General features: G+C 48.3%; 1 protein-coding gene across 3 annotated transcripts in view; it reads right to left on the bottom strand.

The window, feature by feature from the left end:
• Positions 1-25,603, bottom strand: part of LOC144110583 (uncharacterized) — a 215,827-nt gene that overhangs the window by 15,100 nt on the left and 175,124 nt on the right. The window contains exon 1 of one of the 3 annotated variants that reach the window (XM_077643600.1): positions 10,203-11,532. The exons of the other annotated variants lie outside the window; for them this stretch is intronic. The gene's annotated coding sequence lies outside the window, so the exon portion shown is untranslated. Of the gene's footprint in view, positions 1-10,202; positions 11,533-25,603 lie in introns of those variants that run through there. 3 annotated transcript variants of the gene reach the window in all.

Here is a 25,603-nt window from a genome sequence, read left to right as displayed (position 1 = left end):
TAATGCTTTCGCATTAATAAAACTTGTAAAGGTTAAAAAAGACCACCCTCTTTACAAAAATTTCTTTAGGCATTCTATAAAATGTCTATAGACATCTCTCTCTAAAGTCTATAGACTGTCCGTAAACAAATCCTAGGAATAGTCTATAGGCAATAGAAATCCCATGGACAGTCCGTAGACAATCTATAGATTTATGGCCGTACGCTCTAGTAGACCTTTATCAACAGACAGTCTATAGACTATGAATAAATAGAAAGAAATATCTACAGAAAGGCACTAGAGTTGATATGAAGTCTATTATAGACTGTCTGTAGACCACATTTATAATGGCTGCATGTAGACGCTTCGATTTTTTTTAACGTCCCGTCTACAAACATACAGTCTTTGCCAAAAGTAACCAGGCTGCATAGTTTGCTTCTCCCTCATATAGTGGAGCCGCTACCTCTTTCCTAAAAACCAAAAGGTATTGGAAGGTGAGGAAAAGGGTTCTCCTGACCCCACAGTGATTTATACTTGCTGGGTGCGATGACTGTTCCGCTATACAACTGAGAAGCAAACCGGAGAGCCTGGTTAAATTTGGCAAACGGGGTACCCCTTATTAAAAGGGTCTATAGACAGTCTATAGACTTCTTCTAGACTCCATTGCCTTCCTATAGATACTTCTTTTTCTGTATTCATAGTCTATAGACTGTCTATACGCAAAGGTCTACTGAAAGTGCACAGTCATGAATCTATATATTGTCTATAGACTGTCTGTAGGATTTGTATTGCCTATGGACCGTTCTCTAGAGTTTGTCTATAGAGAGTCTCTAGACTTTATAGACAGAAGTCTATCGATAGTCTATAGACTTTATAGAGAAATTTTTGTCAAGGACACGCCGTGCCGCAAGGGGACATATTTCAATGTCGGTCATATCAGAATCATCTGCGCGGCCAGCTCTGTTGACAAAATAAAAAGAAAAAAGCACATGAAAAACTTAAGCAACAGCGATAGCGCAAGCACACCGCCGCTTATCGAGGCTGAACAGCGGCAAGAACGCGGAATTTTCCGCAGTATATATAACGTCGTTATGGCCGCGTTCCCTGCCTTCATCTTTCTGCGTTCGGAGCCGAGTTTGCGCTTCACCCTGGCCGTGATTCGCGTATATCCGTCTGAGGCCAAGTTTGAAACAGCACAGCATTGAAAAAAATTGTGGCTTCCATCCACGCTGTGAAGGTGGTTTGAGAGCGAAGCTGTAAAACGACACCCAATTGCCCACTGCGACGCCACTTGAAAATTCACACACGTGGCTGTACAAAAAGTGAAACCAGAGACAAGTTAAATGTACCTATATTACCTGTAGTCAAGGGTCTGACGTTCCCACACGGGAGCCGAAACGTCATTTCATCTTAATTTTTGGTCGGTGCGACTCACTAGTATCATTACTTATATTACCCTTTATTACTTGACAACGACATTCACGGCTGCTTTATGATCAGTATGATTACACTGCGATTTTCAGTTCTGACTGTAGAGATATTCTTTGCTAAGGTTAAATGAATGCATGAACCACGAATGACGGTTGGTCGAATTGTATTGATGAAACGGTGTTCCCATTGTTCACACGCGCCTTATCATTCATCATGTGGTTTTGACGCTGGTTTAGTTTTTTCTTGATGAAAACGAGTACTGAGCTGTTTGCTGTATGCCTGTTTTCAAACAAGATTTGCCGTTTATATATTTCTTTTCTATTATTCTTTTTTACTTTTCATTTTTCTAAAACTCATTTTTAAATTTTTTTTACTTTACTACTCCTTGATGATCAGCATGATATACGATTTCTATGCTGTCGGGTACTTTTCCACTCGGAGTAGCATTCAATTTTTAGCGTGGCGTTTTTTGCTGACGACGCCGACATGAAAATTTGCATGGACGTTAGAGGTATACAGCTTCGCTGTAAAAAATGAAGACAACAAACAAAGCAAGCGGCCCTATACACAAATAAACGCTGTACTTAAACGACGTTCACGTGTTGCACTTTTTCTTGCACCGACTATATATCGAAGCATTCCGTCTTCAGAAAAGTGAAAAATTTGCAGACACACCCGCAACGACGGGTTGAAACTCCTGAATTTGTAAATTTAATTGAGCTGAATTTATTTCACCTGAACCACTGGAAGTGTTTGCAGCGTTAAAAAGCAGTGACATCGGCATATCAGGTAATATCCGTAATATAAGAGAAATAAACATCATAAGAGGAACAGAAATTTGCATAGTATAAAATGCAAACAAAAACACAGTGAATAAATGCAATTGCTGGGTGAAAACTATAATTTTAGGTTCACTTAATAGGATCCGGCCGCCGCGGCGGCTCAGTGGTTATGGCGCTCAGCCGATGACCCGAAAGACGCGGGTTCGATCCCGGCCATAACGCTCGAATTTCGATAGAAGCGAAATTCTAGAGGCCCGTGTACTGTGTGATGTCAGTGCAGGTTAAAGAACCCCAGGTGGTCGAAATTTCCGGAGACCTTCACTGCGGCGTCCCTGATAGCCTAAGTCGCTTTGGGACGTTACACCCCCCGTAAACTCGAACTTAATAGGATACGCAAGCAGGGAGCGAACACGTAGCAGATTTACGAAGATGTAGTGGATGTTCACTATTACACATTCTTAACGGGTGCAGACAACTATTCACACCAATTATGCATGCGATTTTCAGAAAACTATTGCGCCGTTCATCTACTCTTCTGACTGGAGCTCCTCCTATAAAACCCCTTATATCGGGCTTCAGCCTATTCCAAGCTCATTTGACTAAACGTAACCCAGCTCCTTACGTTCGCCGCCACACATGCAGCGAACGCTACAGCGTAGCCATGTACAGTGTAAACGACTTAGTTCTAGCAAGGACCTATGATTTTCGCGTTTTTTGAAACTCGCTCGGAAATCGCGAAAAAAAAAAGTGTTAGAATGGACAACTGGGGCGGGAAAGAGCCTCTATGAAGAACGACATTAATTTTTCCTTTCTTCATCCATCATACATGGTGTTCTGCGTAAGAATTTCTGAATTTTTAAATAGGTTTTTTGAGTTAAAAGAACGCTTTTTTCAGCACAGCATTGTCAGCGGCGTAATGCATCAGAGCACAGATAAGACGTGCTAATTAGCAGGCTGATTAACTAATATTTAATCGTTAACGTTTTAAGTATTACTGTCAGACTCCTTAGTTAATGAGAGGCGTGTAGCCTACCGTAAGTAATATGCATATCAGTTTTTAGAATTTCGAAAACGCGGTTACAGTCGGCGCTGTCGCCCGACATATTTTGCCTGCATGGCGCCAAAATACACGCGCTTTCGAGAAGCTTGCAGACAAAGCAGCCTCTCCAGTGCTTGCAGCTCGTCGATCGAAATAGACAAAGATCGTTGGGCCGCACCGCCGAGGGCAACCGCCTTTTCGAAATTTTAAAAACTATTATGGTTATTACTTACGGTGGGCTACACGCCTCTACACAATTAAGGAGTCTAACAGTAACAGTTAAAAAGTTAACTATTCAATATTAGTTAACCAACTTGCTAGTTAGGACGTCTTAGCTGTATTCTGATGTACTACACCGCTGACAATACTGCGCCGGAAAAAGCGTTCTTCCAACTTACCCTACTTTCAAAAGTTGCTGAAAGTCTTAGGTTGAGCACCCTGTATATTTGGAGCGAATGAACGCTGCAATGAGGAATTCGTGCTTACTCGGTTATCTATTTCACAGTACTTGCGGCGGTGGTCATGTAGCGTGAACGTGTTTAGTACCGCTTGCTGTCAAGCCCACCGTAGCTTCAGAAGTGTGGCTATTCGGGCCGATTGGTGGATGATTTCACGCACAAAATATGGCGCGAAAAAAAAAACTGAACAGCGCAGTGGAAGAAAGCGCGGATCTATGTCTCTTCCACTGTCGTCTTTCGCGCATTTCTTGAGCGGGAAGTCAACTGTCGCGTCCACTGCACAATAAGGAACTTTAGCAAAGCGTATACCAGTATGCCGTCACCGCTTAGCACGGCCGCCAAAGCGCATGCGCACATGACGCCGATGGACCAGGCGCCATCACCTGGCGCCATCTATGCGTGGCCATTGGCGGCCGCAGCAACCGGTCGCCAGGTCTATTGTCCTTGATCCAGCAACTGTATTACGCGTTCGGCATACCACAGCGTGAAATGAGGAGTCTGCCACTCCGGCTTATTTCGGGAAATTTGCACAATTAACGCGGGAGATTTACACAACGCCAGAGAAACGCTTAGTCCCTTTTATTCCCATATAGGTGTATTCGCGTTTAGAGTGTACAGTGCTCGTGAAATGATCTCCCGAAAATTAAACGTTTACAGTATATATATATATATATACTGGACGTATCCCCTCAGATGTTCTATAGTTTTTAAAAGTAGGTTGTTTTCGGCATAGCATTGTCAGCGGTGTAGTACGTCAGAATGCAGCTAAAACGTGCTCAACTAGCAGGCTGGTTAAATAATATTGAATAGTCAGCTTTTTAACTATTCTTGTTTGTTTTCTTAATTACTGAGAGGCGTGTAGCCCACCGCAAGTAATATACATGAGGGTTTTTAAATTTTCAAAAACTTAGCTAACTATGGCGCTGTGGCGCAAAATTTTTTTGGCTATTTCGGCGAACTGGAGGGGTTCTTTGCCTGCAAAATTCTCGAATGCGCATGTATTTCGGCACAATGTAGCCAGAACTTGTTGAACCGCAGCGTCGAGGGTAACTGCGTTCTCGAAATTCTAACAATTGGTATGGATATTAGTTACGCTGCGCTACACGCCTCTCAATAAATAAGGAGACGAACAGTAATAGTTATAAAGTTAATGCCTCAGTATTAGTTAACCAGCCTACTAATTAGCACGTTTTAGTTGTATTATGAAGGTTACAGCGCTGACAATGCTATTGCAAAAAAAAAAGCCATCTTTTAACTAAAAAAAAACCCCAACTTCAAAAATTTCAGAACATCTTAGATGAAGTACACGGCACACAGCGCGCTTTTTTATAGAAATAGGTGGCATTTACTGTTATCAAGACGAAGGCTGTATCTCGAAAGCCTGACGGATCTCGCGATGCTCGTGAGCTCGTTAGTGCGGACGCAGAAATAGCTTCGCGAAAATGTGGTCCTTGGAATGTGGCATCTACAGACTTTGTCAAATATCCATGGGAAAGTTGGTTTGCTTCTGCGTCATTTAGTGCTGTTCCTTTTCGATCGACAGTGCTCCATATCCCTCATCGGTGAGATTAATTGTCGTCCTCATCGCACCGAAGGATATATGACGGATTCCAGCGGGACCAAGGAGCCCCACTACTGGGCTTGGACACAGGCTGCATACTTTTGACACAGGATGTATACGTCGGCATTAAAACCAAATAGAGAGCCCTTATATGGTCATCGTGAAAAAAAGCTGGCCCTGGGACCACGTACCGAAGTGAGGTTTCATTCATGAAAGCTCGCGAAAGTGCAAGCACCTCACATCGCGTCTGCACCACGCAGCCCCACGGGAGGGCGCCAAGTGTGCTATACCACTACGGCGAAGTAAGCATATACAATAGACACTACACATGTTGTCTATCGGTAGCCTAAAGAAAATTTTGCATGGGATATGCACCTCCTATATATTGCCTATGAACTGTCCAAAGAAAAATTTGAAGGAAATATGCATCTTTTCCAGATTGCCTATGGACTGCCTAATGAAAATTTTGAAGTGAATACGCACCTCCTACAGATTACCTATAAACTGGTTGGTTTGGTTTATGGGGTCTAATGTGCCAAAGCGACCCAGGCTATGAGGGCACCGTAGTGAAGGGCTCCGGAAATTTCGACCTCGCACAGTACAGGGGGCTCTAAAATTTCGCCTCCATCGAACTTCGACCGCCGCGGCTGGGATCTAACCTGCGTCTCTCGGGTCAGCAGCCGAGCGCCATAACAACTGAGCCACCGCCAACTTCTAAAGAAAATTTTGAACAGAATATTCGCCTCTTCCACTTTGCTATTGCCCCGCGACAGACAACAGAGTCGGCGCAGCTCTGGGTGAAGTAGTGAAAGTTGTGGGCAGTCACAAATAATCACGCAAATCTGACTTCCAAATGACGCTTCGTAGCTGCACAGAAAGTGGACTGAAAGCTGTATTTTTCCCTAGCACCACAAGAATATCGCGCAGGGCGGGTAGCCACGCACACTTTTTTCAAGGGAAAAAAAAAAACTTACACCATATTTACTTTCCTCAGAACGAACAAGTCGTGGCAGTATGAAGGGGAAAAAGTTATAGTCATTAATCCGACTATAACTCTGCAACTTCATTACAACTTCGACAACAACTCAGTAACTTCGTATGACAAGCGAACGATATCCTTTAACAGCGGGAGCTCTTTAATGGACGTCATCAGGGAAAACCCTCGGTGTATTCAGTCGTTTCGTGAGACGAAGACAGCGCGAATTCTCGCCACTTGCATTTACATTCAGCATACACATTGCTTGTCTACCGCAAAAACAAGACAATAGCCAAAGCAGATACCATGTTTAGATCCCCACTAAGACAGCTTATCGCTGAATTAACCACCTCAAGCCATAGTGTAATCGCCCATTTTCTTTCTCTTTTTTTGGAAATAGATTGGTTTATTGGGGTTTAACGTCCCAAAGCGACCCAGACTATGAGGGACGCCGTAGTGAAGGGCTCTGGAAATTTTGACCAGCTGGGTTTCTTTAGCGTGCACTGACATCGCGCAGTACACGGGCCTCTAGAATTTCGCCTCCATCGAAATTCGACCGCCGCGGCCGGGATCGAACCCGCGTCTTTCGGGTCGGCAGCCGAACGCCATAACCCTTGAGCCACCGCGGCGGCTTTTTTTTTTTGTTTTGGAAATAGTTCTCCTCTTGATGTATATTACGATCCCGAGATGCATTTTTAAATTCAGCGCAGAAATTACATAATTCACTCTTCTTTTCACATGGCAGCTACCTTTGTCTCATTTCTCTGAACAAAGCATTGGATTATTGTCAGTGATCGCTTGTCCGTAAATCCACTGAAAGTGACGAAAGGGGGTCTCACTGCTGTGGATAAGCTGACCAATGCGATCATGCCGTACTGCATGCGCTACGAGTGCCACATTCGTCATGTTCCCAGAAAGCATTCAGCTCTTTATTAAACGCTCGTAGTGTGTGCCTCCCCTCCATCTTTCCTCTCCTTTGTTCAACGCTGCGGATAGCTGCTACGTGTGAACACAGAAAACACGCTGGAGGGATGCAGTTCTTTTCTTTCGTGTCACGTGACAGCTTACGTCACGCAACTTCAGTGAAAGAAGCGACAGCTGAGCCCCCAGAGAATTTTAGGCTTTCTGGCATCCGTAACACAGGGATTGACTGATTGATTCTTGTTTTCGAACAGTCATTAGAGAGACATGATTGCACTAACATCTGAATCCCTAGCTAAAAGCTAGTTGGGATCCACGCAAATAAGTTAATTTAGTAGTAAACCGCAGGCATAATAAAAATTATTTACTTGTATAGAGGTGCATAAGGCTTATGGTGTACAACACAAAATTCAAATATATTTTTTTCCAATGACACTCCTCATTAGAGAGTAATGATATGCACTTGAAAACAATAAACGAGAATAACATCAAAAAGAACGACGAAAAAAGATTGTTTAATGGTTACACGCGCAGCAGTGGACGTGAATGCAACCAGCGTACTCTCAACGCTTGCGTACGCTATCCTCGCTGAGAACGGTATGTATATATATAAATATACATAGACCTTGCGATGCATGGAGGTTATCATCACTCGCTGGCCGAGCCTTGACAAGTTGCCGGCTGTACCAAGAAGGCCATCGCCGCCATATCTCTTCGACGCGTAGTGATTTTCTGACACGGTCAAAACCCTTTCAGACGAAACCCACCATTTGCTTTGAAAAAAAAAAAAGGTAATTTACTACCCAAAAACAGCTTATGGAGACCAAGAAAGGCAGTTTTGCAACGCGAGTCGCCAGCAGATAAATTACTGTAGGATTGTAAAAAAGTGTTGCAAAAAGCGGCCAGAAATTGTGCCATCTAAGCGCGAGGAGCAATAAAATCAACACTAGAGGAATTGTGTGACCATATATATATTTTTTCGAAGGTGCTCACTATTCTAGAAGTACAGAATATAGAAGCAGAGAATAACAACATTACTGGTGACAACATGTCCACATGAGACGACCTGTCAAATTTACGATGCTGAAAAATGTAATCTACTATGTTCGCTGTAGTGTTAAAGAGCACACCAGTTGTAGCGTGAATACTGCCAAAGTCGCTTGTAACAGAAAGAAATCACTGCTAGTTGGCGTAATCTAAGAAAAAACCCCTGTGAGTTAAAAATATATACACATAGCGTCTGGAAGAAGAGTCAGACACTTCCCTTTCATTGCATGCAAGTGAAAGAGAAATGTGATTCGGAATTGATTTCGATGAGCGACCGCAATAGCTAAGATGCGCTCAAGAATTTCAACACCGTGTACAACTTAGCAAACTAGGTTTTTTTTTTCATTGCTGATGGACTGTTATGAGGCCTCTTTTTTTTGTAAGTAAAAGCCTTTCCCCACGATTTTACTGACGCAGCAAATCATTAAAAGTCGACACAAGCATGGAGCAAGCGTATCAAACAAAGAAGTGGTATATACCATTAGCGCTTACATTAAGACCTTGAAAAATGCATATTAGCAGGAAAATGTAACAAGTATTATGACACTGCAATACTCTCGTTGCATTTGAGATGCCGCATTTTGGGATGCCACATTGGGATGCTACATTGGGATGCAGCACTGGGATGCAAGTTCGTCCCCGAGTCGACTGAACTGAGGTCGCCTAACTCACTTCGAGACAAGTGTTTCCTACAGCGAGTTATTCTAAAATTGGCCTTGTGAGACTGGGCAAATGGCAATAAGCATAGTTTCACTCTTTGAAAGTGACATCAAGTTTGCCCGTGTGACGTGAAGTATATGAGCCGCATCTCGCGCTGTGGTTTACATTAGAGTCGCGTGACTTTCGGCTATAAAAGCGACATGCCACCTGTGTCCGGGTTTCTCGAGAACGTTAAAACGTTCAGTGACCATCGGACACCGGAAGCGATTGACAAGATGGGTATCGTATAGGATTGGGCAAGTTGCTCAGACATGCTAATGGTAATAATGGCGCAGCATCAAGTGAGGAGGACAGGAGGAAACCACATGTGCGTGTATGTGTATCTGATCTCCTGCTGTCCTCGTCACTTGATGTTGCGCCATTATTCCCTTTAGCATCGCAAGGTGGGCCGCAGCAAGCTACGTTGCGACACCAAAGCCACATCGCATGAATGTGATGTGTCTTTGGTGCACCTGTTTCATTCTAAAATAAAATAATATCAGTTGTTTTTTTTTGTCCTTCTAACAGTCATTCCCTGGTACCACGTGTGAACCTACATGTCCATTCCTAACGGCGGTTCCGAATGTTTGCGACCATCGTCACGTAGCTGCATTCCTTACATACTCGTTTTGGTTTGCTTGTAAGCTCCGTAGAGTGGAGCTCTTTCCGGCACACTTAAATAGCAAAACGCCACGAAAGGTGAACATAAGGGTTATTCTTACTTTACATAGAATTAGAGTTTAAGGAGTGCCAAAGGACTCCACTACATGGCTAAAAAGACAAAGCAAATTGTAGGGCTACTTTTGGCAAAGACTGTACATTTAGTTGGTAGGCGACGTTCTGATGTGTTGAACATGGGCTGTGAGAGACGCTGAACCGGAAGGCGACTGCGTATCAATGTCGATCATCTGGGCTTCTTCAATGAGCACTAACTCTGCAAGACAGAGGGACGTCTTTCTAAGTTCGCCATTTGCATACGTACTTCTACACTACTGTACACAAGAACCAGCGGTGTTATGCCATAACTGACGAACTCCCAACATCCAAAAGCCACTCGATGCAGCAGGGGGACCGCCCGCTTTACGGGCTCTCACGTAATTAGTCAGGCGACCTCCAATTAGCCTTTATCTATGGCCCGGCCAGTTTCAGTCGCCCGGGCAAGGTTGCCGTCATGGCTGCAACTAAAGGTACCGGCGCTGACGCGAGACACGCATTTAACGGAAATAAAAAGACGTTCGCTTCAACCCTCACTCTGAATCATCCCTCCATCGTCTTCCAATGAAAAGGCTCCGCTGTAGCGCTTACTTACTATGAGGGGGCAGCGCGCTGAGGTGAACAACGAATGAATCACGCCTCTGCCAAATCGACGGGAAGGCGACGACGTCAGTGGATCTCGTGCGGAGCGACGCCTCCCGGGCGTTCCTGCCTCAGCTGATGGACGGCCGAAGCCCGCGGCAACACGACGACTCCGTCGACAGCTGCCGCCGCCGACCAGTACGACAACAACACTTGTCCGCCAACAACGCCGCGAGCGTCGAGGACCAAATCAACGAGGTGCGCAGAAGGACACAACCGTGACACTGTTATAAACACCACCGACTCGGCGACACACTCGGAGCACATTTTCCCAACGTCGCCGCCGGCCTTCTTCTCGTGATGGAACTCGAAGAGGCCAGACAAGCGATATCCTCAGGCCACTAACAGCAGCGGCAGTAGCGACGGGTGGACGTTGTCAGACGCGGGACGACGCCATGTTACGAAAGCCCCGCCGATATCGGTGGCTCGATTGCGTCTCCGATCGCAACGGGCGTTGCGGCGCTGCGGCGGCGGAGGTCTCTTTGACGTCGAGCGACACAGCACTGAAAGGCGCTGCCGTTGCCGTAGGGCCGACCGCGGTAACTACTGCGCAGGGCAACGAGCGACGAAACGCTCCCACACACAGACACACGCACCACAACACACACACAAGCGTGCGGGCGCGCACGCCGCCGAGCAGTCGGCGCGCGCGTGCGGAGGGGCACACGGTCGACTCGATACGGACGCGTATCGCGTTGCTTAACACGCGCTCGGCGCCCGCGTGAAACGGCGATCTGTCGCCTTCGCGTCGCTGCGTCGTACTCGTCGGGGGGTGGAGTCTCGCTCGCACAGGGCGGAGGGGGGTGTTGTCCACAGAGGGAGAGAACGACTACGCGCAGGAAGAGGAGGAAGCGGAGGAGGAGAGTGCAACAACAGCACACAGAGGCACGCGTCCTCCCCTCTCGCCACGATCACTCTCTCACACTGCTCCCGTTGTTTTCTTCCCTGCACGCACGCTCACCACACGGACGGAGAAGATGAAGATGCGGAGCCGGCCTCTCTCGACCACGTGGATGGAAGAGGATTCACGCCAGGGGAACGCGGCAGAAGCGGTGAGGAACGGCGATATCTGGAGAAGTCGATGGAGCGGTGCTTCGACGACACGGACACCTCACAAAACACACGCGACCTACCCGTTGGTTCGCTATCTGCCTTGCCGCGTGCTGCGGAGGCGCACGTCCGGTTGCGAGCGGGGCAGAAATGTAGACGGGTCCGCACCGCCTCAAAGAAGAGATTAGCACGGATTCTCCGGCGACGGCAGACTTCGCGCGGTTCCCCGCTGCCTGCCCCGCCACCAGCAAAGGACGACTGCTGCCTCTCCAGCGGGCACGAGCGAGTGAGCGTGAGGCGGCGGCGGAGGGCAGAACACGCGACATCGGTAATGGCGCCCCTCCTCTCCACAACTGCTTGCGTTATAGACGCGCGAGACCGCGCTGTAACCGGCACACCCTCTCCACTGAGGCCAACCTTACCGCGCCATACACTCTCTCTCTCCGCTAGCTCTCTCACTCGATGGTTCTGTTTATTTCCCTCGTTTTATACGCGCCGTTCCTCCTCGCCCAGTTTCCACCCTCTCCAGCCTCATCGGCGTCCCCTACTCTACGGGGCTCCATTTTTACGAATCGGCATTTTGAAGGGAGCAGAGAGGAAAACAGAAGGGAGAAAAGTTGGCGCAGCTATGAAAGAAGGAACATACGGACAGGCTAGCCATGAGGAGGAGGAGGAGGAGGTGAACCAACAGAGGGAAAGCGGAAACCGACAAATGCATGTCCGCGCACAACGAGGAAAGAAAGTGAATACAAAGATTACATGACGAAGTAGAATGAAAACGGAGAGCCACTGCGCCGCTTCGTGCGGGAAGCGACGAACGAATAAATCAGAGGGCGAACCGAACGAATGACTGGATGGGGGGAGGGTGGACAGGAGGGTAAGAGGGCTGGACGGATGCACGCGTTCTTTTTTTTGTTGTTGTTGTTGTTCTACGTCATTGTTTTTCCTTTGGTTGACTACTAGACCCCTGTGCCGTGGTTTATTTGCTCCCTAACCACTGCCAACCTTAACCCGGCGCCGTTCTTGTTTTCATGACCCGTTTATGCCTGATGAACCCCGCGTACTCTCCCTCACCTACACAGACAGACCGAGAACCACCCCCATCCATCCACGTGCTTATATATACAAATTTCCCCTTTCGCGGAGTCTACACCTCTTTCTAGATGTGTACAGCGCTCACCCTCCTCTGACTGTATGCATTACACCCTTACCCTCTTCCGCCCGCCTCTGTACATTGCGTGAACGCGAGGGACGAACAGAAACTAGCCTTTAGTGACTCTCCCACTCTCTCTTTCCACGAGACAAAGACGTGCAATCTTGCGAGAACGAGCAGTAGGGACAAGCGAACAAGTATATTTATTTTACTGGGAAAGAAAGGATCGGTTCCAACCCCGTGCTCTCCAAGAGCAGGGAACTTCGCACATGCGAAAGTTGGGTGTATGTGCGCGCGCGCGAAAAAACAAGCAGCGCTTTATGTGCAAACGTAAACAAGGCAGAAGGGGGAGGACGTTCGCCCTCTTCCCAGAGAGCCACCCGATACCCGGAATAAATCATTCGCGGTTCATTTATTGTTCCCGGATGCACCCACTGGAAGTAGGTAGCCGGAAAACGAGGGTGAGGGAAGGGTATGAGGAGGGCGAGAGCCACGGACTGTGGAGAGCATCATCGTTGAGCCTTCGAGCATTACCGGAATATTATCCGAAGGTTTTCACAGTTAGAAAAAGGTTACTTTGACGAATAACAGGTGACGATATCTTACGCTAACGAGTCACAGGTGTATACGGTTCAAAAAAAGACATGGACGCCGTATTTCGCGATAAGCCTTGCAATGAATGGAGAACTTTTTTTTTCTTATCTGGAAGGAATTCCTGGCACGCAGATTCACGAAACAGGCTGAGATAGTGCCACGCATTTCTGGCCTCTGTCCTTTAATGCGTTCTGCCTTCTTTTGAGTCACGCACTTGTTGATGATGAAAAAGTTTATTATTGGCAGAGCCCTTGTAGTTCAAGTTTTCAGAGGTGGGCTGGCTCCTTGTCGTGGGTTGTGACCGGCAGCCCGCGTCTTACGGCGACCTTCTCTGCCCACTGCACCAGCCTCAGTTGTGAGGCCGGGTCGGAGCTAGAGACCACGACCGCGAGGTCCGCGATGGTCCATTGGGACGGTGATTGCAGTTGTCGGCAGATGAACATATCATCTTGTGTCTTCCGTCTCCCAATGGAGGGTATTGCCATCCATAATCATCCTCTCATTACCCTTACCGTTTTTCCTTTCCTCTCTGTTTCATAATCATCCTCACCAGCCGAGCTCAGCGCACTGCAGCGAACGAGATTTTGTCAGACGAGCAAAGCACCTCAAAGCAACCATAGATGTGCCTACGCCAAGGACCAGAACCCTTAAATTCAGCCCTGCGCACGCGCAGGCCACCCTCCGGTCACCACGAATGAAAGGACTCGGCACTGACCAGTGCAACACCCAGCTGCTAATAAAGCGCACAGCGACTGGAACCAGCCGAGAGGCTACATGACCGGCCGCGCAGTGCCGCTCGAACTAGCCGAGAGGCTACACGACCGGCCGCGCAGTGCCGCTCGAGGCCATGCGCGGAACCCCCTAACAAACGAGTCAGCCGCATCCAAGACAAGCCGGAACACCAGGCGGACTTTATGGCATCCTTCTTGTTTTATTTTTCCCTTCGCTCGAGACGGCCGCAGCCAGAAGGTCCGCTCGCATCTTATGGAGGAGCCGTCAAAGCAACAGTAATCCATATATCATACGGCCGGAGGGCAGGACGGTCTGCGCTCCCATAGCTGCTGCCTTTGTTTTCAAAGCGCCGAAGAAAAACGCCATAAAATAAGGAAATAAGAGGGAAATGCGAGAGAGAGACGGAAAGGAGAGAGGCGGAAAAGGGGCAAAACAAAAAGAGATTCGAAACAGGACAACGCGGGAATAAAAATGGAACGAAGAGTGCGTAGCTGTGCAAAAAACGAAAACAAGCTCCCTTCGGCGCCCATGTGAGGCGTTTACCCTGGGCGCTCGCTGTGTCGAGGAGGTTGGGAATCGTCGAACAAGACGGTAGCATTGTGTGGCCGGGCGCCACTAAGGAAGGAGTAGGCGTCAACTAACGCACCGGCAGATGCCAGCGGTACCCAAAGCCGGCATTTAGTGCAGCTTAGCGCCGCATAACCCGCGGTCGAGTTGTTCGCCTCGACTGCAGACTGAGTGCGCTCATTGTACAGGCACTGCAATGTGCAACCGACGGATATATACACGGCTGAAAATTGAGCTGTCTCAAATGCGGCAACTTGGATGGAATCGTTATGCCTGCGTCAGGCCAGTGAAAACGCATGCAGGGAGCGATGCTATCGCCATCACCAACACCGTAATTCGATCGCATGACACAAAAACCTAACTTCGTATACTGCAGGACAAATGCCTCTTAACGCTGACCTCCGATACACCCTGCCCCATGCCAGCTGCGACAGCTCCTCTCCACAAACACTTCCTAATCTGAACCGTACACCTGACTCTCAGCCGCTCCCTGCTATGATTTTCTTCTCGGAATCGACTCGTTATCCTAAGCGTCCCGCGGCTATCAACCGTCAGTGGTATATGCCCAGCTCAGGTTTATTTGCTCTCCATGATTTCACTTGCGTTTGTTCCCTGACCCATTATGAACATGTTTATCACTTCCTAGTTCAGCATGGAAAGAAATCGCTTAGTTCACACTGTGATGAGAAGATAGATTTGTCGCCACCCTGCCGCCGCCAACAATGGGCGCAAGGTCACTGAACCTTTGTTTTTCTAGCTCTGCCTATATATTTCCGAAGAATTGAAAGCAGCTCGAGTTTTCTACCTCTCTGGTTCTTATCCGGTAAGAAGCTATCAAACTCAGAAGCGAGGCTGCTATCTCATAACCTAACACGAAGCGATGCATTCGAAGTGCAGGTGCTTGAGGGACCCAAGTCGATCGCTTATCAGGATAGGTGGTCGGCAACGGCTTCTATACGCAGTCCTACACGGTGTATTCAAGATACTGGAAAAAGCTTTTCGTTGAAGCTTCTTAGACACATCTATAAAACTTGGCCAATTCATTCATTCATTCATTCATTCATTCATTCATTCATTTTCTTCGTGCACAGAAAGCGGAGCTGAAGCTAGGGGCTCCAGGCCAAGCCTCCTGCCACAGGCAGTAAAATCGACACACAGCACAAACTTGTGCAGTCGTGAGCAATGTCAGAGGGGACAGACCTTTCTCACAAAACTTCGAATTTTCTGGTTATTTTTATACTAAATTTGATATTGACTTTTGAAAGTTAAACGCCTAGAGGAAAGCTAGCTAGTAAATAGCAGTACTCTGCCACATATTTATGGAGTAACCAATAAATAAATGCTCAAACATTGCTCCCTCTCATGTTGATCACTAGTGTACGTAACAAGAGTACAAAACTATTGGACTGATTTTAGTGCGCTGAAACATGAATGAATACACATCGAAATATTAAAATATACGATGTTCTTGTACATTCTTTAACAAATCACAAGTCCCTGCGCTCAATATACCCAAGCAAGAAATACTCGCACCTGAGGTCAATCAGATTTAGGCAAAGATCGCGCTGTCTCACCAAAACACGGTCCGCCACTGACCATCTATATAGCATTAAAGCGAATACAGGTGTGAGCCACTAGTCGACAAGGGTATCGAACCATTAACCTCTTGGTGTCAATACAAGTGTGGAACCGCTGCCTCTGAGGATTTGCTCAAAGAAGTTGACAATAATGCTTTTGGTGGAATAATATTTATACGTCGAACGATTCTGTGAACTCTGCCATTCATTCCGACCTCTCTCCATCAGCGACATCCACGGATGCATTTGATGTAATTTAGTATTTAGAATTATTACTAATCATATAACAAGTTTTGCCGGTAATTGGCGCCCATATGCAAATGACTACCTTGCCATGCGTACCCCTGTCTTGCCAACTAAATGTGCACGTGAAGACTTTTTCCATGATGAAGGTACTGAAGGAACACCACAAACAGATATGAAAAAAAACAAGCTATAAAAAAGCTCACACGCGGGCTACGGCTGTGTAACATGAGAATAAACGACAGCTGTATGGCACAGTGGTGACCATTATATCGTTCATTCATTATTACTTGGCTTCTTCGGCATGCAGAGTGCCTGTGACGTTACTGTAATGTCACAAGTGACGTCACTGTGTTCGGACCAGCCAGCGTGGTGCGTTGTGATGGCCCGTTGGAGTGACGTCATGTGTCGCATCACTAAATGCGGACCAATCAGCTCAACGAATTGCGGTGACATCACTGCATGCTGAGCAATCAGCGCGGTGTCCAGCCACGCCACGGAACTTCGAAAAAAGCACTTAACAGCTCTAGCTGTACAAGCCGTCAAAGAAGCATCGGCATGAGACTATCGCAAGGGTCCCCTTCAAGCCCGGAATGCGAAAACCTCGCGCGATTTTCACGTCGTGCACCCGAGACAACATCCCATATAATACAGCTTTAGCAATGGAAGGCGAAAGGCCGGACTCACAAACCGAGAGATGAGACAAGGAAAGACGAAGGAAACGATGGAGTAGAACGCCCTTAGGGGGGGGGGGGGGGATTGTTGGCAGGCAGTGAATAGCCGAAAGGAATTTCAAACATCTTTTCTATACCCCACTCCCTCGTTGTCGCGAGTTCTCTTCTCCACATCCTTCCCAGCAAAGCTCGGTTAGTACCGCAGCGCCGTCTGTCCGTTCGTTCGACTTCACAAACTTCATTCCGCGCCGCCTACAGGAGGCGGCGTGGCCGGTCGGTCGGTCTATGTGCGTGCGTGTGTGCGTGCGTGCGTGACGTATGCAAACGCGCCTCGTCTGGCGTTTACACAGGCGGCCGAAATGCCTGTGTGCCGTCTGTTGGAAACGGCGCGGCAGCGAACGGACTCGTAGCATACAGAGAGACCGCAGCACCATCCGAGAAGGAACTGGCGGCGAGCGTCTGTTTAAAATCCGGTTTGAGGGCGAGGGGGAGTTCGGGGGGACGAAGGAGGAAGGGGGGCAGTGAAGTGAAACAAAAGATGGGTATTCTTTTTCCCATTGCCTCTCCCCCACCCTCTCCACTCCCCCATCTTCTTCACCCTCCGTAAAGAACTCGGAAAAGATGAGCGAGAGATGAGATGTGGCGCCGTTGGAGAGGAGGATGGGCGGAACGAGGAGGAAAGACACGTTAAGACGGTGAGATATGAAAAGGAACTTTCTCGGAAGATTGAGCCGCACAGTCAGGTGAAGGGGGGGGGATTCGGATGGCGCAGAGGGCGGCAAGCTATAACGTACCGCTCTCAAAGATTGCGGACCCGTAACGCGTTCCAATCAAACCGAGGACGATGGTTTTCGCCGCTGGTTTGATCTGCGTCTACGTCGGCGGGACGCTAGGGCGGCGAGAAGTTGCAGAGGCCGCCGAAGAAGGAGAGTGCTTGAGGACTTCTAGGCTTGAAGGCGGACGCAATGCACTCAGAGTCAAACTATGTGGTGTATCGAGGACGCTGGTTTCAACAAACACTCCACGCCTGCACTACACTAGCCTATAGTAACGGGACCAAGAAAGAAAATCAGGAGTAGGAATGAAATGGGGCGGGAGGCAATGGGTGCGGGGTAAGGGATTAATGCTCATAACAGATAACCGACGACATGTTAGGGTAACAGTGTTTGCCAAAGGAAAGCGATGAGAGCTGAAGCCGGCAGACAGTCAGGACGGGAGATGAGATTAGATTTGCTGCTGGAATATGTGCTCACCTCCATAGTATGCGCGTAGAGCGGTGGAGTGCTCTATTTTAGTTCACCTAAGAACTACGATATATAAAGATGTCCCTGGTGAAGAGTTTGTCTTGCGGTAGACGTAACCTCGAGTATGATGATGATGACGACGCCGCTGATAATGATGATAATGACAACCAGTTCAGAGAGGAACCATTCCAGCGCTTTTGGCATTGCCTTAAGATTAGCGTTAGAAGAAGCGCGAGGGAGTCAGCGGTAAGCGAGATGCGATCGAAATTTAGGACAGAGTTGCAAGAGACAGGAGATCAGACCCGGATCCGAATTTATATGGACTTGGCACCACTGCGCGTTCGCAGATGTTCCGGGTACCTTCTTGCGCATGCGTGGTGCGTCTCGCTCCGTATATACTGACTGCTTCTAATCTGCCGAATCCCGAGTGGAAGTGAAAGACGGAACGGAGAATACAGTTCCTTGAGGAGTGACTCGCACAGACCGCACCCAATGTATTGGACTCGCTTATATGTGAGCCCCTCACGCGAGTTCGTGGCGCCAACGCTAGATGGCAGCCGCCTGGAGCACATGTGGGCATTTTGGGGGTACAACAGGTATGAAGTACCGAGAGGTATTTGGAAAGGAATAATGATGCCGGGGCTTACTTTCGGGAATGTGGTTCTGTGCTTAAGGGCAGAAATTCAGTCGTGTTAGAAGTAAATCAGAGAGTTGTTGGAAGATTAGCACTTAGTGCCCACGGGAGAACCACAAACGAGGCAATACAGGGGGACATGGGCTGGGCATCGTTCGAAGCACGGGAAGCTCAGAGTAAAATACTATACGAAGAACGCCTGAGGAAATTGAAGGATAACAGTTGGCCAGCTAAGGTAATTAAATACCTATACAGAAAGAGCGTTGACCCACACTGGCGGAAAAGAACTATAGGAAGCAAACCAGTAAGTATGCCATACACGAGGACGGAGAAAGAAAGAGCACTAAACGACAGGTTAAAAACACGGAAGGTAAAAATTGGATATATTCAATGGAAAAGAAGCATAGTGTAGAACTATATCGATACTGGAAAAAGGCAGATTAGGAAGGAAACGTTTTATGATAATTCAAGAGGCAGTGCCCTACTCTTTGAAGCTAGGTCAGGATGTCTTAGAACTCGCAGCTACAAAAAGAAATTTAACGAAGATGACACGTGTACTGTGTGTGGTAAATCTGTAGAAACAATAGAACACCTTATACTAAAATGTGATGGTATCCATCCCGATGTCGATGCAGGCACAGCCACTCGTCTTGAGGCCCTAGCGTTCAGAGATAACAATATTCATGTAAATAAATCTGCGGTGGAAATTACAAAAAAGACGATTGGAAGACTGGTGGCTCAAAAGCAGAGAGGTGACCTAAAGTTAAAAGTGTAGGAAGACGTGTTTAAAGAAAATGGCGAATTTTAATAACTTACAACACAGTTAAAGAAAAATAAAGGGGGAAAAAAGCTGAGCACGGTGGCAACTGCCATCACCGCGTTTCAAAGGGGACGCTCCTAACCTTCCATCCTTCCATCCATCCATCCATGTACAATCTTTGTCAAAAAATATACAGCCAAAGGAGTTGGCTTTGAATCCGTGTATAGGGGCTCTTTAACACATCTGACAGTCCTAAGCTCGGGAGGGTTGAAGACTTAAGTTCCTCCGCCTTCGTGAGGTTGAGTTCCATGGGTATGCAGGAGGAGGAGCGCTGCAAGGCTTAGAAGCAGACCCCTTGGGCTGTGTACTTCTGACTGAGACTGTATCTGTTGATTGAAGTTGTGCTCGGCCGCATGTACAGAGAGCTCACTTTCCGGACGGAAACATTTCGGTTCCTCTCAGCCGTTTCGAAGCGGATATATGGCTCCGCCACCAGTGACCGTGCATTGCTGGTTTAGTCATGAAGAAATGCTCCGAAACATAGCTGCCGTGCTGTGCTAACGTGCTCATGAAAAAGAAAGAACGAAAATAGTAGAAGAGAAACAGAACGAGCTGAGAAAGAAAGATAGTGGTCTTTAATGGGAGTGTAAGACGGAGAGGTCATCCGGAGGAGCGTATAAAATGACGAACACGGAGAGGAAACAACACAACGCGTGATTTGAATCACGCACCGTGTAAACGGAGAAAGGCGGCAGCAAGCCAAGCAAGACGCCCTCTGCGTGCAATACGAGCGTCCGAGATGATGAGAACCTCGCGTGCTGGCGTCTCTCTCTCTCTTCCAGAGGCGTGCGCCATCAGTCTAGACCCGCACGGATGTGGGACCGCACCAACGAGTCACATGTAAATACAGATAGATCGACAGACTGCAGGCACGGCGTACACAGGCGGGGTGGAATAACAAAACCCGTAGGGATCGGTTCCTACAGCGGCAAGAGAGAGAGAGACGAAATAAGGGGGGGGGGGGGGGGGGGTTGAATTGCCGGTGTATGGAGGGGGAAAGAGTACGAACGAGGAGACAGCAGGCGCCGGAGACGCGCGGGCGAGGTTATTGAGATTGAGAAAGATGCCGAGTTTGGAATGATAATTGCGACCCGATGCGAAGGAACCGAAGGGAAAGAGAGTCAGAAGGAAAGAAAGAAGAGGAAAAAGACGTGCATCGGGTGGGCCAGCGGCGAAGATGATGACGCTGGTCGGAAATCGCCGACTGTCTCGCATACGGCTTGTTTTTTTTTCGTATTTTTTCCCCTCCAGCTGGTTCGAGAGTGCGCCGACGCCCGAAAAAAAAACTCAGGATTCGAAAAGCAAGCCTATAGAGTGAGATGAGAATAAAGAAACTGAAAAAAATAAGGTGAGGAAGAAGAGGCGGGGGGGGGGGGGGGGGGGGGGGAGGGAGATGAGGGTCACGAAAATCGGTAGTCGCTCCGGCTTGAATGTACGTATACAAAACGTCGTACGACTGATCTGCTTTGTCGTTACAGATTTTGAGCGAATCAAAGAAGACTCTATAGCGAGCAGTCATAGATACTGACGGCGACGCCTTGCTGCGGCAATTTGAAAATAAAAACAGATGCAAATGCGAGCGAAAGGGACAGCGGTGGTAGCGAAATAGGAGGTGTGTCCGGATACGGCGTATGCGTACGCTGCACTTCGAGACGAACGCTTTGTGGAAGAAAACGAGCGGTGTAGTTGAACAAGGCGGCAAGAAGGAGAGAACACGCGCATTTGCCGAAACGTCCTCAGAAAGGAAACGCTCCTGAACTGAAGTGCGGAGAGAGAGAGGAGAAGGGGAGGCGGGAAGGGGGGGGGGGGGGGGGGGGGGTCGGTTGCGTAGCCACTAAAAAGGCAGCTACAGAAAAGAGCGCCAGTGGGGAAGGGAAGTACGCGTGTGGGAGGTGTATTACTCCTAAGCTTCCCGACGCGGTTGAGCGATCAAAAGAGCGACGGCAGTGGCACCGTGAATCTCGGAGCAGCAGCGGAGAAGTTCGTGCCCGCGTCAAGCGTCTGCCGCCGTCTTTATTATCGTTCCCTTCTTCGCGGCTTTTCTTCTTTGTTTTTATGGGTTTTTTTTTTCCTCTCCTTTCGCGCAAGTTTCCGCGCTGAACCGACGGCATCGGCCGTTGCGGGCGCCGAGAATTGCGGGCGAGGGTGCGAAAGGGGAGGTGTCAGTCAAAATGGATTGGGTCGCCCGAGAAGGCGCCGCCGCCGACGGTGGTGGTGTGCGGATCGCTCGCTCTCTGCGTCAAGGTTCGCTGCCGAAACGTGCGATAGGAAAAAAATAAAGTACGAGGGGGAGAGGAGGGGGGGGGGGTGAAGCGAGGACGGCAATCGAAGATGCGAGAATTGTACGCGCACGCTACCACCACCGCCTAGCCCGACGACCTCCGCGCTCTTTTAATCGACCGGAGAGTATATTGAGAAGTTTGATATCTCAATCCCGCCGCCGCCAGACGACCCGACCTTATACAGAGACGCGGTGGCGAGGACTCTATATCCAATCACGCATGAGGATGAGGAGGGCTTTCTTTTTTGATTCGGTCTCTCTCTCTCTCTCGACCTCCTCAGGATTTTGTGCTCTTGCATCGCATTTTCGTGCGGGCCGTGGAAGATGGAAGGAAGACGAATAAAAAGAATAAGAGAATATATGCGGGGGAAGAGACAAGGAGCCGTGGTGCGCGTCGATGAAACGAGGTGTTGTTGCGCGCTCGAGTGCTGTCGATTCTTTTCCGTGTCTGTGTGTGTGTCTCTGTGTTTGTGGTTGTACAAGCATGCGTGCAGTGGTCGCAAGGGGGGGAGGGGGGGGTGAATTGTGTGCGGGCGGAATTGAACTGGAAAGAGAGAGGCGGCGCGCGTGATATGCTGTGCAAGATGTGCCGCCGTTGGGCTGTTGCATATAAAAGAAGGAATCTGGAATTCCGGTTCAGAGAAAAAAAAATGGGGGGGGAGGGATGCGAGGGCCCCACACACGCGCATATACTCCTCGTCTAGCCCTAGAGTGACGCGGAATAAGGAGAAGGATTTGCGACACCCGCACCGTATACGCGAAAACATGAAATCTATAAAGACGCTGCCGTGCGAGGAGATAGAGATGAGGATTTCTCGGCTTATTGTGATGTATATACATGCCCACAAGTTCGCCCCAATGCAATCTCTCATTCTCCCAATACGTCGTCCTTGATGCACTACATGTCCTTTTCCCCTGCGATGTACCGATTCTAGCCTTCCCCCCCCCCTCCCCCGAGTTTCTCTTATAATATTCCGCGGCTCCGTCGTGCCTGCGAAGATTGAAGCGGAAACGCGCGAGCTGTTCTCGTTGTCAGAAAAAAACATAGAGAAAAATGCAATCCCGAGCAGTAATACAGTAGCTGCGACCTGCCGCCAATAGCACGTGACGGAAGAGGTAGGCGGAGGCCGTTGTGTGCATATTACTTCTACCACGAGGTCGTCGCAGGTCTGGTTCGGGCGGCCCGCAACGAGCGACCTCCGTTTCAACTCTGCGACCGCAGCGCCGCCAATGCGACTCCAAGTCGCCATTTAAGGATCGGCGTAACGGCCTTAATAAGCCGCCGCAACGTTTGCCTAATGGTGTCCCTCTCCAGTACACGGCTGTCACAGGCACCCCGCTCGCGGTTCGAGAGGTAGAGGACCGTCGTTTTACGTTTCTCTTTTAAGGGCCTTTCTATGGCTATGAGCGAGTGTAGCAAATTGCCCCGCGTTGCTGGAGACGATCAAATTGCACCGAAGGTCGGACGGACGCTCACGGATTTTTCCCGTCCTCAAAGTGGCGGTATCGCAGGCGAGACGGAACTTCGTGTTTGTGTGGTACAACCGCCATTTATACGTTGGCCGAGCCATTCGAGACGCAGCTGCAGTCGAAGATGTGCGAGCATGGACTGTAACGTGAAAGCCGGCATACCGTTACCACCCAAACATGACTTGTGCGCCAAGTTCGTCGTGTCCGGCATTTTTAAAACATTCCTGCACCAGCAGTCTAGTATTAAGAGCCTCTGGTTGGTCTAATTCACAAGGACACCTAATTACATTGTGTGTTGGCAGTACGGTAGCTTTAGAAGCTGCTGACGCATTTACCGGAAGTGACGTCACTTCCATTCAGCCAATGGGAATTATCCGGCCTGGTGACGTCACTTCAATCCGGCCAATGGGCGAATTTTATGACCGACAACGCATTTTGGCTTGATGGGGCTTATAGCTCTATCTCATGAAAACCTGTAGACAATCAGGTAGGTCGTGCTGCCACCGCATTGTTCCACCGGCCCCCTGTTCAGGTGCCAGTCCTGAAGCGAAGCAATTGGACTGACCGTTATTAGCCCTTCCAACTTTTCTGTTCGCTTGTCTTGAACGAACGCAACAACGGCTACCACTGCTCTGTCCCAGTAGAGCTTGTTATTTTTATTTCACTTTATTTTTCCGGTCTTTCTAGCGCCCGTCTTACGCTTTATGTTAGGTTAGGCAACTCGAATTACTTACTCCTCACAGCCGCAAGGCTATAACTATACAAACTTATAGAGCGGCCACACTGCCCTAACTGCCCTTCGACCTACGACGCCATGGAACACTGTCTCTTCTCTTGCCCCATCGCTGTCATTTCTCCCCTTCTATCCCGATCCCCCTTCCTCTACCTGGGCCGCCTGGTTGGCGGCCTCTAGCGAGGGCCGATACTATAAGCAGAAAAGAGTAAAAAAGGGTAATTTGCTCTCTACCGCACTCCCTTTTAAGGGAGTGCGGTAGAATAGAGCTTACTCCCTTTCCTGTTTAAAGTGTACAGCGAGCCGCGGACCGGCTTGCCACCGACATTCTAGGCAGGCCTCTAGATTAAGACAGCAAGTGAAAGTCTTTTTCCTCCTCTCTCTCACGCTGCGCTTGAAGTGGATGGAGTACTTTGCGAAATAAATATAAGATACTGCTTCGCAATACCTTGCTCGGGTATTATATTGAGAATTATCATACCCGAGTAAGATATTCAGGCTGCATCCTTATCTCTGTGTGTTTGCTACTGGAGACCGTGATTGTAGCGCTAGGGAGCAATCCTGACGCCACTAGAGAATTTTTGCGAAATTCGACATTGTTTGCGTTCGTTCGAAACGCAATATATCGAAAGCTCGCTATCATCTTTAAATTGAACCCGATCGGGAGAGACGTGTGCTCTTGATCATAGGCGACATTTCGAGTGCCCTTGCCGCTATCGAAGCTGCCCAGGTGCTTCGTGTTTGCACAATAAACAGCTGGAATTCTACATCGGCCCGATTGTACACCGTTTAGGAAGCATGCCTCGCGTCGCAGTCAGGCCAAAAATTACAGGTTCCAACTTAAGTCTGCTGATGAGCGGCAAAGCTTTTTCCTTTTTTTTATTTCCTTTATTTTGAATTATTTTTAATGTTTATTTTGCATTAGTTTTCATTTTTATATTTTCGTTTTCTTTTTGCATTTTGTTATTATTCATTTTCTTTTTATTCACTTTTTTTATTGCATATATGCTGATTATTAGCTCTTGATTGACAGTTCCCGCGGACAACTTCCGTCCAGAAACTTTCGTCTACAACATCCGTCCACGCCACTCATGAGCCAAGAAAGCATTTCGCCTTAAATATGCACGATAGCTTGCGATGGGCATCTGAATAGACACGGTTACTTCATATGTTTTAGGCGCACGAGTACCGTTCCCTGTTAATATTGCGCTTTCGGAGATGGCTTCTTCCTGAAATCGAAGAAAATGCACGCAAAGTTCGCGCTACTACAGGTGTTCCTAAAATACACGCCCTTTGAAAGGTAGCGCGAGGTTTGCATCCGGCCATCCGTACACTCTAGACACGAATACGCCTATAAGGGAGTTTTTTAAAAAGGCAGTAAACTGTCCTCTAGCACACACACCTTTCCTTTTTGAAGAGTAGGTGCGCCACTTGAACTGTTTGAAAAATCTTGGGCTTTCAGCGTCCACTGTTATCAGGAATGTACTCGTAGATTACGTAACACACGTGTTACTTGCGACGCGGGCAGGCAACGTTATCTCAACTGCTGCTCCTCATCGCACGAGGAGAGTCCGAAAACATC

The sequence above is a fragment of the Amblyomma americanum genome, chromosome 11 (genome assembly GCF_052857255.1).
Source record: "Amblyomma americanum isolate KBUSLIRL-KWMA chromosome 11, ASM5285725v1, whole genome shotgun sequence".
NCBI lineage: Eukaryota > Metazoa > Arthropoda > Arachnida > Ixodida > Ixodidae > Amblyomma > Amblyomma americanum.
The sequence above is the reverse complement of the archived record's forward strand: the minus strand, read 5'-3'. Positions and strand labels throughout refer to the sequence as shown.